The sequence below is a fragment of the Puma concolor genome, chromosome A2, assembly GCF_028749965.1.
Source record: "Puma concolor isolate L17-30 chromosome A2, mPumCon1.1.hap2, whole genome shotgun sequence".
In the NCBI taxonomy this organism is placed as follows: Eukaryota; Metazoa; Chordata; class Mammalia; order Carnivora; family Felidae; genus Puma; species Puma concolor.
The window spans coordinates 89,071,497-89,085,352 of record NC_141668.1 but is presented as its reverse complement, the minus strand read 5'-3'; positions in this window follow the sequence as shown (position 1 = coordinate 89,085,352).

Here is a 13,856-nt window from a genome sequence, read left to right as displayed (position 1 = left end):
CAGGCTCTGAGCAGTTGGTCAGCACAGAGCCTGATGGGGGGCTCAAACCCACGAGTCATGAGATCATGACCTGAGCTGAAGTTGGGCACTCAACCGACTGAGCCACCCAGGTGCCCCGGCATTGAATTTTTTAGATATGACACCTACAGTATAAGCAACCAAGGAATAAACATAAATTGGACTTCATCAAGTTAAAAACTTTTGTGCTTCACAGAATCAATGGAGTGAGTGGAGATTCAAGCTCTGAAGCTCTGAAAGTGAGCAGGATCCAAAGAAGGACCAGGATGTCAAGGGCACCTGCCACCACTGGGAGCTTGGTGTTTGCAATACTCTTAAGCTCTCCAATGGCCACTTCTGCTGCATGTATTTTCTTTACTACCCCTACTCTCCCTCAAAAATCAAAGTCAAAGTCAAAACCCTAAGGACCACTTTACCTCCACTAGGATGCTTAAATAAAAGACAATAAAAAGTGTTGGTGAGGATGTGGAGAAATTAGAACCCTCATGCACTGCTGATGGGAATGTAAAATGGTACAGCCACTTTTGAAAACAATCTGGTAGTTCCTCAAAAAGTTAAACATAGAGCTACCATTTAACCCAGCGATTCTACTCCAAGATATATACCCAAGAGAAATGAAAGCATGTCCACTTGTATACTAATACCCATAGCAGAATGAGTCATCATAGCCGAACAGTGGAAACAACCCACATGTTCTTCCATTAATGAAATATTAAATAAAACTTGGTATATCCATACAACAGAATATTATTCAGCAGTAAAATGAATGAAGGACTGATCCAGGCTACCACATGGATGAACCTTGAAAACACTATGTTAAGTGAAAGCAGCCATTCCATTTACATGAAATGCCTATAGAGAAACAAAGTACATTAGTGGCTGTCTAGGCTTGGGGTTAATGGGAGGACTGGAGGTTGGCAACTAATGGGTAGGGGGTTTATTTTTTGAGGTGATTAAAATATTCTGGGACTAGTGGTGACTGTGGCACAACTTCATGAATATACTGAAAACCATTCAACTGTATACTTTAAGTGGATGAATTCTATGGCATGTGAAATTCTATCTCAATAAATCCATTACCAAAAATTGGACAACGGATTTGAACAGATATTTTTCCCAAAAGCAGATATACAAACAGCCAATAAGCACATGAAGATGCTCAATATTATGAGCCATCAGGAAAATGTAAGTCAAAGCTATAATAAGGTACTATTTCACACATGCCAAAATGGCTACAATGAAAAAGACAGTAACAAGTGTTGATGAAGTTATGGAAAAATTGCACCCCTCAACATTGCTGATGGGAATGTAAAATGGTACAACCATTGAGGAAAACAGTTGATCGGTTCTTCAAAAGGTAAAACATAGAATTACCACTTGACCCAGCAATTCCACTACTAGGTATATATTAGCTATATATACCCCAGAAATGAAAAAATAGGTCCACACAAAAAATTATACAGAAATGTTCATAATGGCATTATTCATAGTAGCCTAAAAGTGAAAATGATCCAAATGTCCACTAACTGATGAATGGACCAACAAAATGTGGCATACCTGTACAATGGAATATTGTTCAGTGACAAAAAGGAATTAAGTATTGGGGTGCCTGGCTGGGTCAGTCAGTAGAGCATGTGACTCTTTATCTCAGGGCTGTGAGTTCAAGCCCCATGTTGAGCACAGAGCTTACTTTAAACAAATCAAGTGCTGATACATGTTACAATGGGGATGTTTGAAAACTTTACGCTATGAGAGAAGCTAGCCACAAAAGGCCACATATTATATGTTCCATTTATATGAAACATCCAGAACAGGAAATCCAAAGAAACAGAAAGTAGATTAGTGTTTACTAGGGGCTGAGGGCAGGGAGGAATAGGGAATGACTACTAATAGTTACGGGTTTCATTAGGGGTGACAAACATTTTCTGGAAATAGTGGTGATGGTTGTATGACAGTATACTAAAATCCATTTAATGTTACATTTTAAAAAGATAAATTCTATTGTATATAAATTATATCTCAATTTTTTTAAATACCCCAAATCCCACTATCCAAAAATTATCACCATTAACATTAGGATAACATTTCAGATACCTTTTTAATGTGTATATGTACCTAGAAAGGTAGGATGGATGGATAGATGGAAGAATGGATCAGCACATAGCTATGGTGACCGAATACTCAATCTTTAAGAGAATGGGATAATACAACAAATGCTATATTTATTAACAGTGTCTGGATATCTTCCCTTTGTCCCCACTCCCCATCCTTTCCCACTCTATTCTGTGCTTTAGGGAGCTGCCCTGCAGATAGCTTGATTTCTCCGGTTTTTAGCTGGGTTTAGCCAATGAGAGTCACAGCAGGATACACAAGCCTGGAGAAGTGAGGTAGGTGCCTTCATCTCTCAGCTTCTTCCCTGGGACTTGATGCATCTCTCTGCCAAGGGCATGGCCCCTTATACAGCTATCCTCTGGGTTCTAGTGGCCTCTCCTTCCTCTTCTACCTTCGAGGCTAAGTGGGGACAGATCTCTGCAGTTGCTCATTCTGGAATGCTGCATTTCCCCTTGTTGATTTCTCTATACCCTGCCCCTACATTTGTAAATAGACCCCTTATTAAGCTCTCTTCAAATCACCCCATTTGAATAAGTCAGAAAGTAGACTGATAGCAAGTTTTAAATGTGTGTTAATCAGTATTAGGATAAATGAGCAGTACAATTGGTATTTATTATATTGTATTAGGATGGCAGATGATTTCATAGTATTATTGTCAGTATTTAATTTTACTTTTGAGAGAGTATGTGCCCATGCATACGCATGAACAGGGAAGGGACAGAGAGAGAAGAAGAGAGAATCTCAAGCCCAAGCAGCAATCTCTTCACTGACAGCCCACGGTCCATTGCGGGGCTCAATCTCGTGACTCTGGGATCATGATCTGAGCTGAAATCAAGAGTCGGAGGCTTAACCACATGAGCCACCCAGGTGCCCCAGTTGTTGCTATTTTGGTTGTTTTGAAACTTTCATCGTGGATGTCCTGTTCCTTTCATTCTTTTATGTGTGAAAATGTCCACTTTTGCCTTTACACTTGAATAATTTATCTGGGCCTAATATTCTTGGGTAACATTTTCATTTTCTCAGAATTTATATACATAGCTCCATTATTTTCTTGAGTTGAATGTTGCCTCGGAGAAGTCTGAGGCTAACCAGATTTTTTACCATCCTTAAATATGGCTTGCTTTGTCTGTTTGAATACCTAAAAAATTATTTTATTCTTGAAGCTTAACAACTGAACTAGAGTATGTCTTAATGTTGAGTAATTTTTGTGTTGAGTGATTTTTATCAAAATTTCAAGAAACACAATATGTTCTTTCAATCTGTGGATTTAGTTCTTCCCTCATTTTAGGAAAATTCTCTTTCAATATACCTGGCATTCCATTCAGTGGGTTCTTTATTCAGGGGTAGAAGTTATCCCTATGCTGAATTACTTCAACCGTCTTACATATTTGTTGGCATCTCTCTAATTTCCTGAAGCTTTGTCATTTTTTCTTTATCTTTTGTGATTATCTCACACCAGAAACAGACCCACATCCATCTGCCCAACTAATTTTTTGCATAGACACATAAGGAATTCAATGGTCAAAAGATAGCCTTCTCCACAAATGGTTCTGGAGCAACTGGATATTCCTAGGCCTAAGCCTCACACCCTCTGTAAAAATTAATTCAAAATGAGTCATAGACTTAAATGTAAAACTACATATTTTTTAGAAAAACGCATAGGATAAAATCTTTGGGATGGAAGGCTAGAGAAAGAGATTATAGCCTTGACACCAGAAGCATAATCCATACAAGAAAAAAGGCATAAACTGAACTTCATCAAAATAAAAACTTTTGCTCTGCAAAAGACACTGCTAGAGGATGGAAAGACAAGATTTAGAGCAAACATTTGCAAGCCATACATGCAACAAACAACTGGTGTCTACAATATATAAATGACTCTCAAAATAGTAAAATCAAACAAAAACAATTAAAAATGGGCAAGAGACATGAACAGATACTTCAATGAAGATGAAATACAAATGGCAAAAAAGCACATGAAAAGATCAACATCATTAGCCATGGGAGAAAGGTAAATTAAAATCATGATATATCACTACACATGTAGCAGAAAGGCTGAAGTAAAAACTAGCATAACACTATATGTTGGTGAGGATGCAGAGAAACAAGATTTCTTATACATTGTGGATGGAAATGTAAAATTCAAGAGTGGTACAGTCACTATGGAAAATAGCTCGGCAGGTTGTTTTTTTTTCAAATAAAATTAAATATATGCTTACCCTACAACCCAGCAATTGCAATCTTGGGCATTTATCCCAGGGAGATGAAAACAACCACATGGTTATTAATAGCAGCTTTATTCGTGATAGCCCCAAACTGGAAACAACCTAGATTTCCTTCAACAGATAAATGGTTAAACAATTAAATGGTTAAACAGAAGTACATCCATACTATGGAATATTACTCAGTACTAAAAAGAAATGAACTCTTAATAAATGTAATGACATGCACAGACGTCAAAAGAATTATGCCAGTCTTAAAAGTTCCATACTATTTTATTCCATTTATATACGTTCTTTTTTTTTAATGTTTATTTATTTTGAGAGACAGCAAGCGTGAGATGGGGGAGGGGCAGAGAGAGAGAGAGGAGAGACTCTCAGTCGGCGGAGAGAGTATCTAAATCAGGCTCAGTGCTGAGGGCAGACTCAGGGTTTGATCTCACAAACCATGAGATCATGACCTGAGCCAAAATCAAGAGTCGGACGCTCAAATGACTGAGCCACCCAGACGCTCCTGATTTCTTACAACTGAATGTGAATCTACAATCATCTCAAAATAAAAGTGTGAATTAAAAAAAAAAGTGAAATTATATTTCCAAAAGAATTTTTTTTTATTATGAGTGGGAAGAGTACTGCTTTCTGTTTATTGATCATCACGTATCACAGTCACACACATGTGTGCACACACACATGCACACACACCGGTCACAGATTCTTATACAAATTGAAATGGGAAGAGAAATTCAGAATTGTTCATTTGGCCATAACTAATAAAGTAATAAAAGGAACTGCAAATGAATTGGAGCAAAAAAAAAAAAAAAAAAAAATCTTGAATTGTTTCACGAAGCTTTCCTGATCTGGCCTTTTCTACAATGGCCCCCTGGTGACGAGGGAGCGATTAGTGTGCTATGAGATGTGTAATGTGACAATTTGAGTGGCTCCCTGCATCTGGCTGTGGGGCTGGCAGCCTTTGTGCCCAGTCTGGACTCATTGAAGTGTTTCAGTTTTATTTCTTTTTGTCTCTTGCCTCTTAATGAGGCTGTAGTGAGTGAGAAGTAGGCCCTGAGTTGAATATATAATCGCCATGGGAATTGAGGCCACAATCAGTCCCTGGGAATGTGGCTCATAGCCCCCACATGTCTATTGTCAAAGTCCTTTTCTATGTTCTGAGTATTTCTGAGTTTGAGTGAGCTTGTGTATGTGTGCCTGTGCATGTAATGCTTATAGGTTAGCTGATTTGTCCTTGAGGGCAGAAGCAGAAGAAAATGTAGGGCACTGTACACAAGCAACTTTACATCCTTCAAACTTCTGGCTAGTGCTTATTAGCTAGGAATCAATGATAATCAAGTAGAGGAGAAGAAAAGTAGTTTCTGAAAAATCTGAACTCCCACTTACCCCCATGCAGCCCACCATATCTCTTAAGTCCAGCAGTTTTGACACTAGCAAGATCTGATTTTCTGTCTTCTTCTCCTTAATTTCCTCTTGACCTAGAGGACCCCAAATTGTGAGGATTTTTCCACACCCATGGGTCTTTCTAGGATCCTTAAAATCATTAATTTGCCTCTGCATTTTGTTCTTCTCTTTGTCCCCCCATCCTGTGCTCCTTGATTCATACCAGATTGATGTATACTGAACATTTCTGCCCCGGTTTCTATTCATTCCACAAACCTTCCTGAAGACTCTGTGTTTCCCTTAGTGGAGACCAATGGTAACTTCTAGACAAATGTTTTCTCTAGATGTCTCCAGTGGTACCCTTAGGATAGACTTACACTCATTAAATCTTTAAGAGAAGAGTCCAAGGGGTTTGGTAAAGAGGGGAAGAGAAAGGTAGAGTCTAGATTCGAATTTATTTTTTTTTTTAATTTTTTTTTTCCAACGTTTATTCATTTTTGGGACAGAGAGAGACAGAGCATGAATGGGGGAGGGGCAGAGAGAGAGGGAGACACAGAATCGGAAACAGGCTCCAGGCTCTGAGCCATCAGCCCAGAGCCTGACGCGGGGCTCGAACTCACAGACCGCAAGATCGTGACCTGGATGAAGTCGGATGCTTAACCGACTGCGCCACCCAGGCGCCCCTAGATTCGAATTTAATGTGGGAAGAGATTCAATAATGATCTCAAAACAAATTTGCAAGAATACCAAATATCAAAATCACCTTGGTCCCAAGATGCTCTTCTTCAGATATTGGTATAAGATTCTTACAAAAGTAGACTGACCCTATTTACATTTACTCGGTTTTCTGGTATCTGAGAAAAGCACAGATTCAGAAGTTTAGGGATGATGATTTCCCAGTTAACTTAGATTTCCAGGAAGAGAATATAGTCATGTCAGTTTGATGACCTATCTACCTGAATCTCCTGTATGCACCCCTCCCTTCTTACCCCTGGCTAATTTCTGCAAATTTGGGTAGAGATCCTGAAGTAGAAATTTAATGATAAAGGTAGTTTTAAAAATTCCTACAAATCCATAAGCTGCAGTTAAACTTAACTGATCTTCTGTAATTGATCTCTTTTTAGTTTCAGTTTGTGGTAGGTGGAATTCTAAGATGACCCCCTAACGACCCGGGCCCCGGTATAATCCCTTCCCCATGGAATCTCATTCCTGTGATTAGGTTTTCTCAAATGGCCTCAGTGAAGGGATCTTTCATGTGGAATTAAGTACCTGGTCAGTTGAGCTTAAGTTCATCAAATAGTCCTGAGAGGACTTTACTTAGTCAGGTGAGCCCTTTAAAAGGGTCTAGAAGTAAGAGATTCTCTAGCAGGCTCTGAAGCAGCAAGCCACCAGAAGGTCTATAGTCTCAAGGAAATGAAGTCTTCCAACAACCGTGGGGTCTTGGAAGAAGCCCCTGAACCTCACGATGAAACCCCAGCCTTGACTGTGGAGACAGCCTTGTGAGACCCTGGAGTAGAGAGCTCAGGTAAGCCAGCTCAGGTTCCTCACCCACGGAAGCCGAGATAACATACGCATGATGTAAGCACTGCGCTTGTGTGTTTTGCAGCAGTATTAAATGAACATGCCATTTAATCTCCAGAGGTTGGGCTGGCTGCTCAGAGTGACTGTTTTGTTCTCTTCCATCACTGTCAGTTTTTTTTTCGGTATGCCTTGCCAACTAACACAAATAGGAAAAAAAAATACCCTTAACACCAGGCCCTAAGTCTATATTTTGCACATTACAAACAAAAAGAGGGGAAATAGCATAACTAAAAATTCTTACCTCTATCTCCAGTCAAGATATAAAACTTTAGGGACACCTGGGTGGATTAAGCATCCAACTTCAGCTCCGGTCATGATCTCACAGTTTGTGGGTTCGATCCCTGCATTGGGGTCTGTGCTGACAACTCAGAGCCTACAGCCTACTTCAGATTCTGTCTTCCTCTTTCTCTGACCTCCCTCGTTCGCACTCTGTCTCTTTCTCTCTCAAAGATAAACATTCAAACACATTAAAAACAAAAGATGGGGGCGCCTGGGTGGCTCAGTCGGTTAGGCGGCCGACTTCGGCTCAGGTCATGATCTCGCGGTCCGTGAGTTCAAGCCCCGCGTCGGGCTCTGTGCTGACAGCTCAGAGCCCGGAGCCTGTTTCAGATTCTGTGTCTCCCTCTCTCTGACCCTCCCCCATTCATGCTCTGTCTCTGTCTCAAAAATAAAATAAACGTTAAAAAAAAAAATTTAAAAACAAAAGATGTAAAACTTTGCCCATCACAGGCCATTCATTACCAGATTCTGTTGATTCTACCTCCAAAATCTATCCCGAGCCCATCTTTTTCTTTCAGTCCCCATTCCACCCTCCTCTATGCCACCATCACTGCAGCCCAGACAGCTACCATCTGGCCTCCATGTGGGTCCCAGCATCTTCCCTTTCCTTCTTCTACACACTCTCTGCCAGGCCCAAGTGATAATAAAATATGGGCGAGGATTGTGTCCCTTCGCTTCTTAAAACGCTTCAGTAGTTTCCTGTTGTCTTTAGGACAAAATCCAAAAGGATCTAGACTCTCCCCCAAGTAATATTGATCGACTTTTCCTCACAATTCTCCCAGCCCTGTTGATCTTCTTTTCCTTCATGCACACATGGTCGGTGGAACCTGGAATCCCTTATTTGGCTAACTCGTACGCCTCTATTAATTCTTAGCTTAGAAGGGACTTCAGAGAAGCCTCCCCAGACACTCTGTAGCAAAGGCTATTGATGCTCTATTTACATCACCTGCACCCAAGTAGTGCACCCATCCCTTAGCCTCTGCAGGTGTGGCTGCTGCTAACTGCTCACACCTGCCCCCGCTCCAGAGCACTGCATTCAGCCGAGGAGCACCGCCCTGCTGAAAGATGCCTGGGCGGTTATTCTGTCCCCAGAGAGCAACCTTCACTAACCATCAGCTGATGTGGGGTAAGACCATTCAGCCCCCTTGCCTGTGAGTGGGACAAATTTGGCCCCGCAGTTAATGCTCCAGAGCTCTCGGGGAGACCAGACTGTGGCTAGAGTTCTCCTGAAACCCCAAATTTCCCAGATTTCCCCCTCTCCCTGTTTCAGTCCCTTACAGGTTTGTCCTGAGCGCACTCCCTCAATGAAGGATTTGTGCAAGCATCCTTTCTTTAGGCTCTGCTTCCAGAGAACCTGCACTAGGACGCCCACAATAGAAATGACCTTCCCCATTACTGCCGCACTTAGACCCTCTTTGCCTTCATTGCACGATAGCAATTTTATATTTGTGGGTTTATTTATTTTGTTTCCCTATTAGCCATGAGCTCTGTGAGGGTGGGGACCATGTCTGTTTCATCCACCCTGTATCCCCAGCAGTAGTACCCTGTACCATGCCCTGTACCATGGTTGGGGGGGGGGGTGCTAATAAGTTGCTGAATGGATGAACGAATGTGTGACTTTGGCGTCCTTCTCTCAAGATAAGCACAGCTGGCAGTGGATGTAATGCTTACATTGTGTCTTGAACCGTGACTTGCAAGTTGTGTGGGGCTCCTTTACATGTTTTTAAGTGGAAGCGTTTGGAAAACCAGTCTCCATTAACTTAGATTCTTCCTCATGTGAAGAATGAGTAGGAGGAAGAAAAAAAGGAGAAAATAGTTTGGTCAAGTGGTGGTGTTTCCTTATTCACCTCGGAGTATTGAGACACTGAGGTTTGGGGCAAGAGCCACTCGCTCCGGGCACAAAACAAGTGAAAGTCTTAATTATGAACTGAATTGAAGGCTCTAACACCTGTGTTTCTTTCCTCCTACTTATTTCCTTTCCCTCCCAAGCTACTGATTAAATCATCTTGCACTACACAGAAGTAAAAGGTTTGCTCAACTTCTTTGCTTGAGTCAATGTCAAAACTAGGTATAAGCCTTGGAATGTGTTAGTCTTTTGAAATACCATCAGTCCACCTATTTTATTGGAAATCTATGATGTGTTAAACATTGATCTCACCATGACTAAAAAGGAGATTAACTGGAGATTTTGTTTCATTGTTTTTGATTGTTACTGAATGCCGAGTAAGGCAGGGCTCAGGAGCTCCATTAAACTGTTTTGTGTCTGGGACAGTCATCAGTGGATTTTTATTAATGACAAACTTATTTCCTGCTTTATTTTTCTTTCTTTTATGTTTTAAGTTTATTTTGAGACCACAAGAGAACATGAGCTGGGGAGGGGCAGAGAGAGAGGGGAGAGAGAATCCCAAGCAGGCTCCTTGCTGGCATGCAGAGCCCTATGTAGGGCTCCATGTCACGAACTGTGAGATCAGGACCTGAGCAGAGATCAAGAGTTGGATGCTCAACTGACTGAGCCACCCAGATGCCCCTCATTGAAGCACATTCACATACACTATTTCAGTTTCTTCTTGCAACATACCTGTGTATTAGCGAGATAGTATAAATACCCCCATTTCCTGGATGTGGAATCCAGATTGCTAAGTGTTTGCCCAAGCTCATATAAGTAGTGAGGAAGAGATCTGTGACAAGAAACTAAAGTTGTAACCTTATTTTTTTTCAATGTTTATTTATTGTGAGAGCAAGCATAAGAAGGGGAGGGGCAGAGAGAGAGAGAGAGAGAGAGAGAGAGAGAATCCCAAGTAAGCTCCATGCTATCAGTGAACCATGAGATCATGACCTGAGCCAAAATCAAGATCAAATAAATGCTGAACTGATCTGCTCAGATGTCCCTACAGCTTTAATCTCAGGGATCCTCTACTTCTATGTGGACTGGGTAGAGGGTGGGAGGTTTGCTCTAGGGGCAGATGGTCCTTCCTCCAGCAACTGCTGAGTCGGTCAGGTTTGGTGGCACAGGAGCTGTGGGTTGGATGAGAGCTGTGGTTCTCACCCTGTGCCCCTCAGAAAAGTAGTGTGGTGTTAACAAGGTGAGCTGCCCCTGACATCAATGTCTTTGCTGATCCTGATAGTAAGCTATTTGATAGAATGTTCTCCGTTTCCAGTTTTCTCCAGGAACTCTCTTCTGAAACCTGTCAAAATGCATGAACCAACAGCAAGCACGGATGATAGTTTAATAGCAAAAAAAAAAAAAAAAAAAAAAAAAAATGTTCTTAGGCAATGGTCTTCTGTTGATTTGTATCAAATCCTTGGATCTTCTGCTGGCCCAGATTTATATTCAGCTGATGGGATTAGATGTACATGTGTTTGAAGGACTACAACTTGATCCTCTCTATCTCCCTCAAACTCCCCCTTAGCCCCAGAATTCACAGTGACTTTTCATCTTCAGGAGGAAATCCCACCTTGATAGCAGGGGCCACAGGGCTCCCACCACTGTCCCCTCTCCTGTCCCCTCTCCTGTGCCTTCCCACTTCACTTTTTTGGGTCTTCACTTTCTTTAGTCCTGCAGTACATGGATTTGCACAGTCCATGGCACACAGCCCACCTCAGACCTCTGTCTTTGCTTAAACCGTCCCTGCTGCCTCAGTCCTTCCTCTCCAATCTGTGCCCTTCCTTCAAGGTGAAGTTCGGGGCTCAGGCTGGGCTACAGACCCCTCTGGGCTCTGTACACCCTGTGCTGGTACCTACCGTATTATGCTGAGTTAGAAAAATTTTTTTGATGTCAGCAGTGTTTTTCCTTGCTTCCTTTTTATTTTTTTTTAATTTTATTTTAGAGACTGAATACATGAATGCATGGGGGAGAGGGGCAGAGGGAGAGAGAGGATCTTTTTTTTTTTTATTTTTACTTTTATTTATTCATTTTTAAATTTATATCCAAATTAGTTAGCATATAGTGCAACAATGATTTCAGGAGTAGATTCTTAGTGCCCCTCACCCATTTAGCCCATCCCCTCTCCCACAACCCCTCCAGTAACCCTGTTTGTTCTCCATATTTATGAGTCTCTTCTGTTTTGTCCCCCTCCCTGTTTTTATATTATTTTGGTTTCGCTTCCCTTATGTTCATCTGTTTTGTCTCTTAAAGTCCTCATATGAGTGAAGTCATGATTTTTGTCTTTCTCTAATTTCACTTAGCATAACACCCTCCAGTTCCATCCACGTAGTTGCAAATGGCAAGGTTTCATTCTTTTTGCCGAGTAATACTCCATTGTATATATACACCACATCTTCTTTATCCATTCATCCATCGAGGGACATTTGGGCTCTTTCCATACTTTGGCTCTTGTTGATAGTGCTGCTATAAACATGGGGGTGCATGTGTCCCTTCGAAACAACATACTTGTATCCCTTGGATAAATACCTAATAGTGTAATTGCTGGGTCGTGGGGTAGTTCTATTTTTAGTGTTCTGAGGAACCTCCATACTGTTTTCCACAGTGCCTGCACCATCTTGCATTCCCACTAAGTTAAAATTTTTAATTTTCATTCGTTTTATTTTTTAATTTGCAATACATACATGTGGTCCAAAATTCTAAAGAAAGTAAGTCCTATGCCTCCTCTTTACCCTGTCCCCTGGCCACACCTCTCCTTTCTACAGAGGCCACCTAAGGCCTTTGAGAACTTGACCAGTATACGAAAACAAACATATATACTGATCTTCTTTCTCTCTTTCTTCCTCCCTTCTTTCTTGCACAAATCTCAGCATATTATATACAACTTTGAGCTCCTGTGTTGTTTTTTTTTTAATACTTATTTATGGTCTTCTACAGAGGCCACCTATGGCCTTTGAGAATTTGACCAATATATGAAAAATATATATATACTGATCTTTCTCTCTTTCTTTCCCCCTCTTTCTTGCACAAATCTCAGCATATTATATACAACTTTGAGCTCCTGTGTTTTTTTTAATATTTATGAATGAACTAATGATTTTACTTTTTAAGTAATCTCTACACCCAATGTAAGGCTTGAACTTACAACCCTGAGATAAAGAGTCTCCTGCTTTAACAACTGAGACAGTCAGGTGCCCCTTCAGCTCCCATATTTTTTAAACAGCTTAGCTCCGTGATTGTCCTATAGCACTATATAAATATATTCATTTTAAGTGTACAAGTACAGGGGCACCTGAGTGGTTCAGTCCGTTGAGTGTCTGACTTGAGATTTTTGGCCCAGGTCATGATATTGGGGTTTGTGGGATCATGCCCCCTTGTCAGGCTCTGTGCTGACTTAAGTAAGGAGCCTGCTTGGGATTCTCTCTGCGCCTCTCTCTGCCTTTCCACCCCCCTCAAAATAAATAAATTTAGGGGTGCCTAGATGGCTCAGTCAGTTAGGCATCTGACTTCAGCTCAGGTCATGATCTCGGGGTTCTTGAATTCAAGCCCTGCGTTAGGCTCTGTGGTGACAGCTCAGAGCCCGGAGCCTGCTTCAGATTCTGTGTCTCCCTCTCTCTGCCCCTCTCTCGCTCACACTCTGTCTCTCGCTGTCTCAAAAATAAACACTAAAATAAATTAATTAAATAATAAACTAAAATAAATCTACAATGACAGAGGATTCCACTGAATGGATATCCCACTTATTTAACTCCTCCCTAACTGATGGAAGATTTATTTCTACTTTCGTGCTGTTGCAAACAAGCCTATGGTAGATGACTGCAAGTAAACATCCATTTTTATGTACCATGCTACACAAGCATTATCTCCTTGCCAGTCTGTCCTAGCTTAGGCTCCAGGTTCTTCTGGGACAGGGATTAATACTCTATGCATTTCTGAATTTACCTGCTTTTAGCAGGGCCTAGCACTTGGTAGGCATGCAGTTACAGTTGGTCCGACTGAAGGTACTATACCAGGAATAAGCTGGTCTATGTATGCTTTGCCACCTGCACAGGTCTAAGGACCACTAGACATGCAGGCCTTTAAGGGTCTGTTGGGTTAGTCTCTTTGTTATCGTGCTCCCCTCTTCCATTCTCCATCCCTGTCTACCCTGATCTGTTTACCTAGGAGCTGAGCCTTAGCAACAGCATCCCTGCCACTGGCTTCCCATGGGGTTCATCCAGCAGGAGGTACTGCCAAGGGGGTAGAGAGTGGGAGAAAGGGAAGATGGAGGTCCTTTCCTGCTCAGCACCTACGGTTCCAGCAGTGGCTGTGTCTTCCTCCAGAGGCAGGGGAGGGGGGATGGTGGTGGGCTACAGCTCCCTCCATGGCTCCAT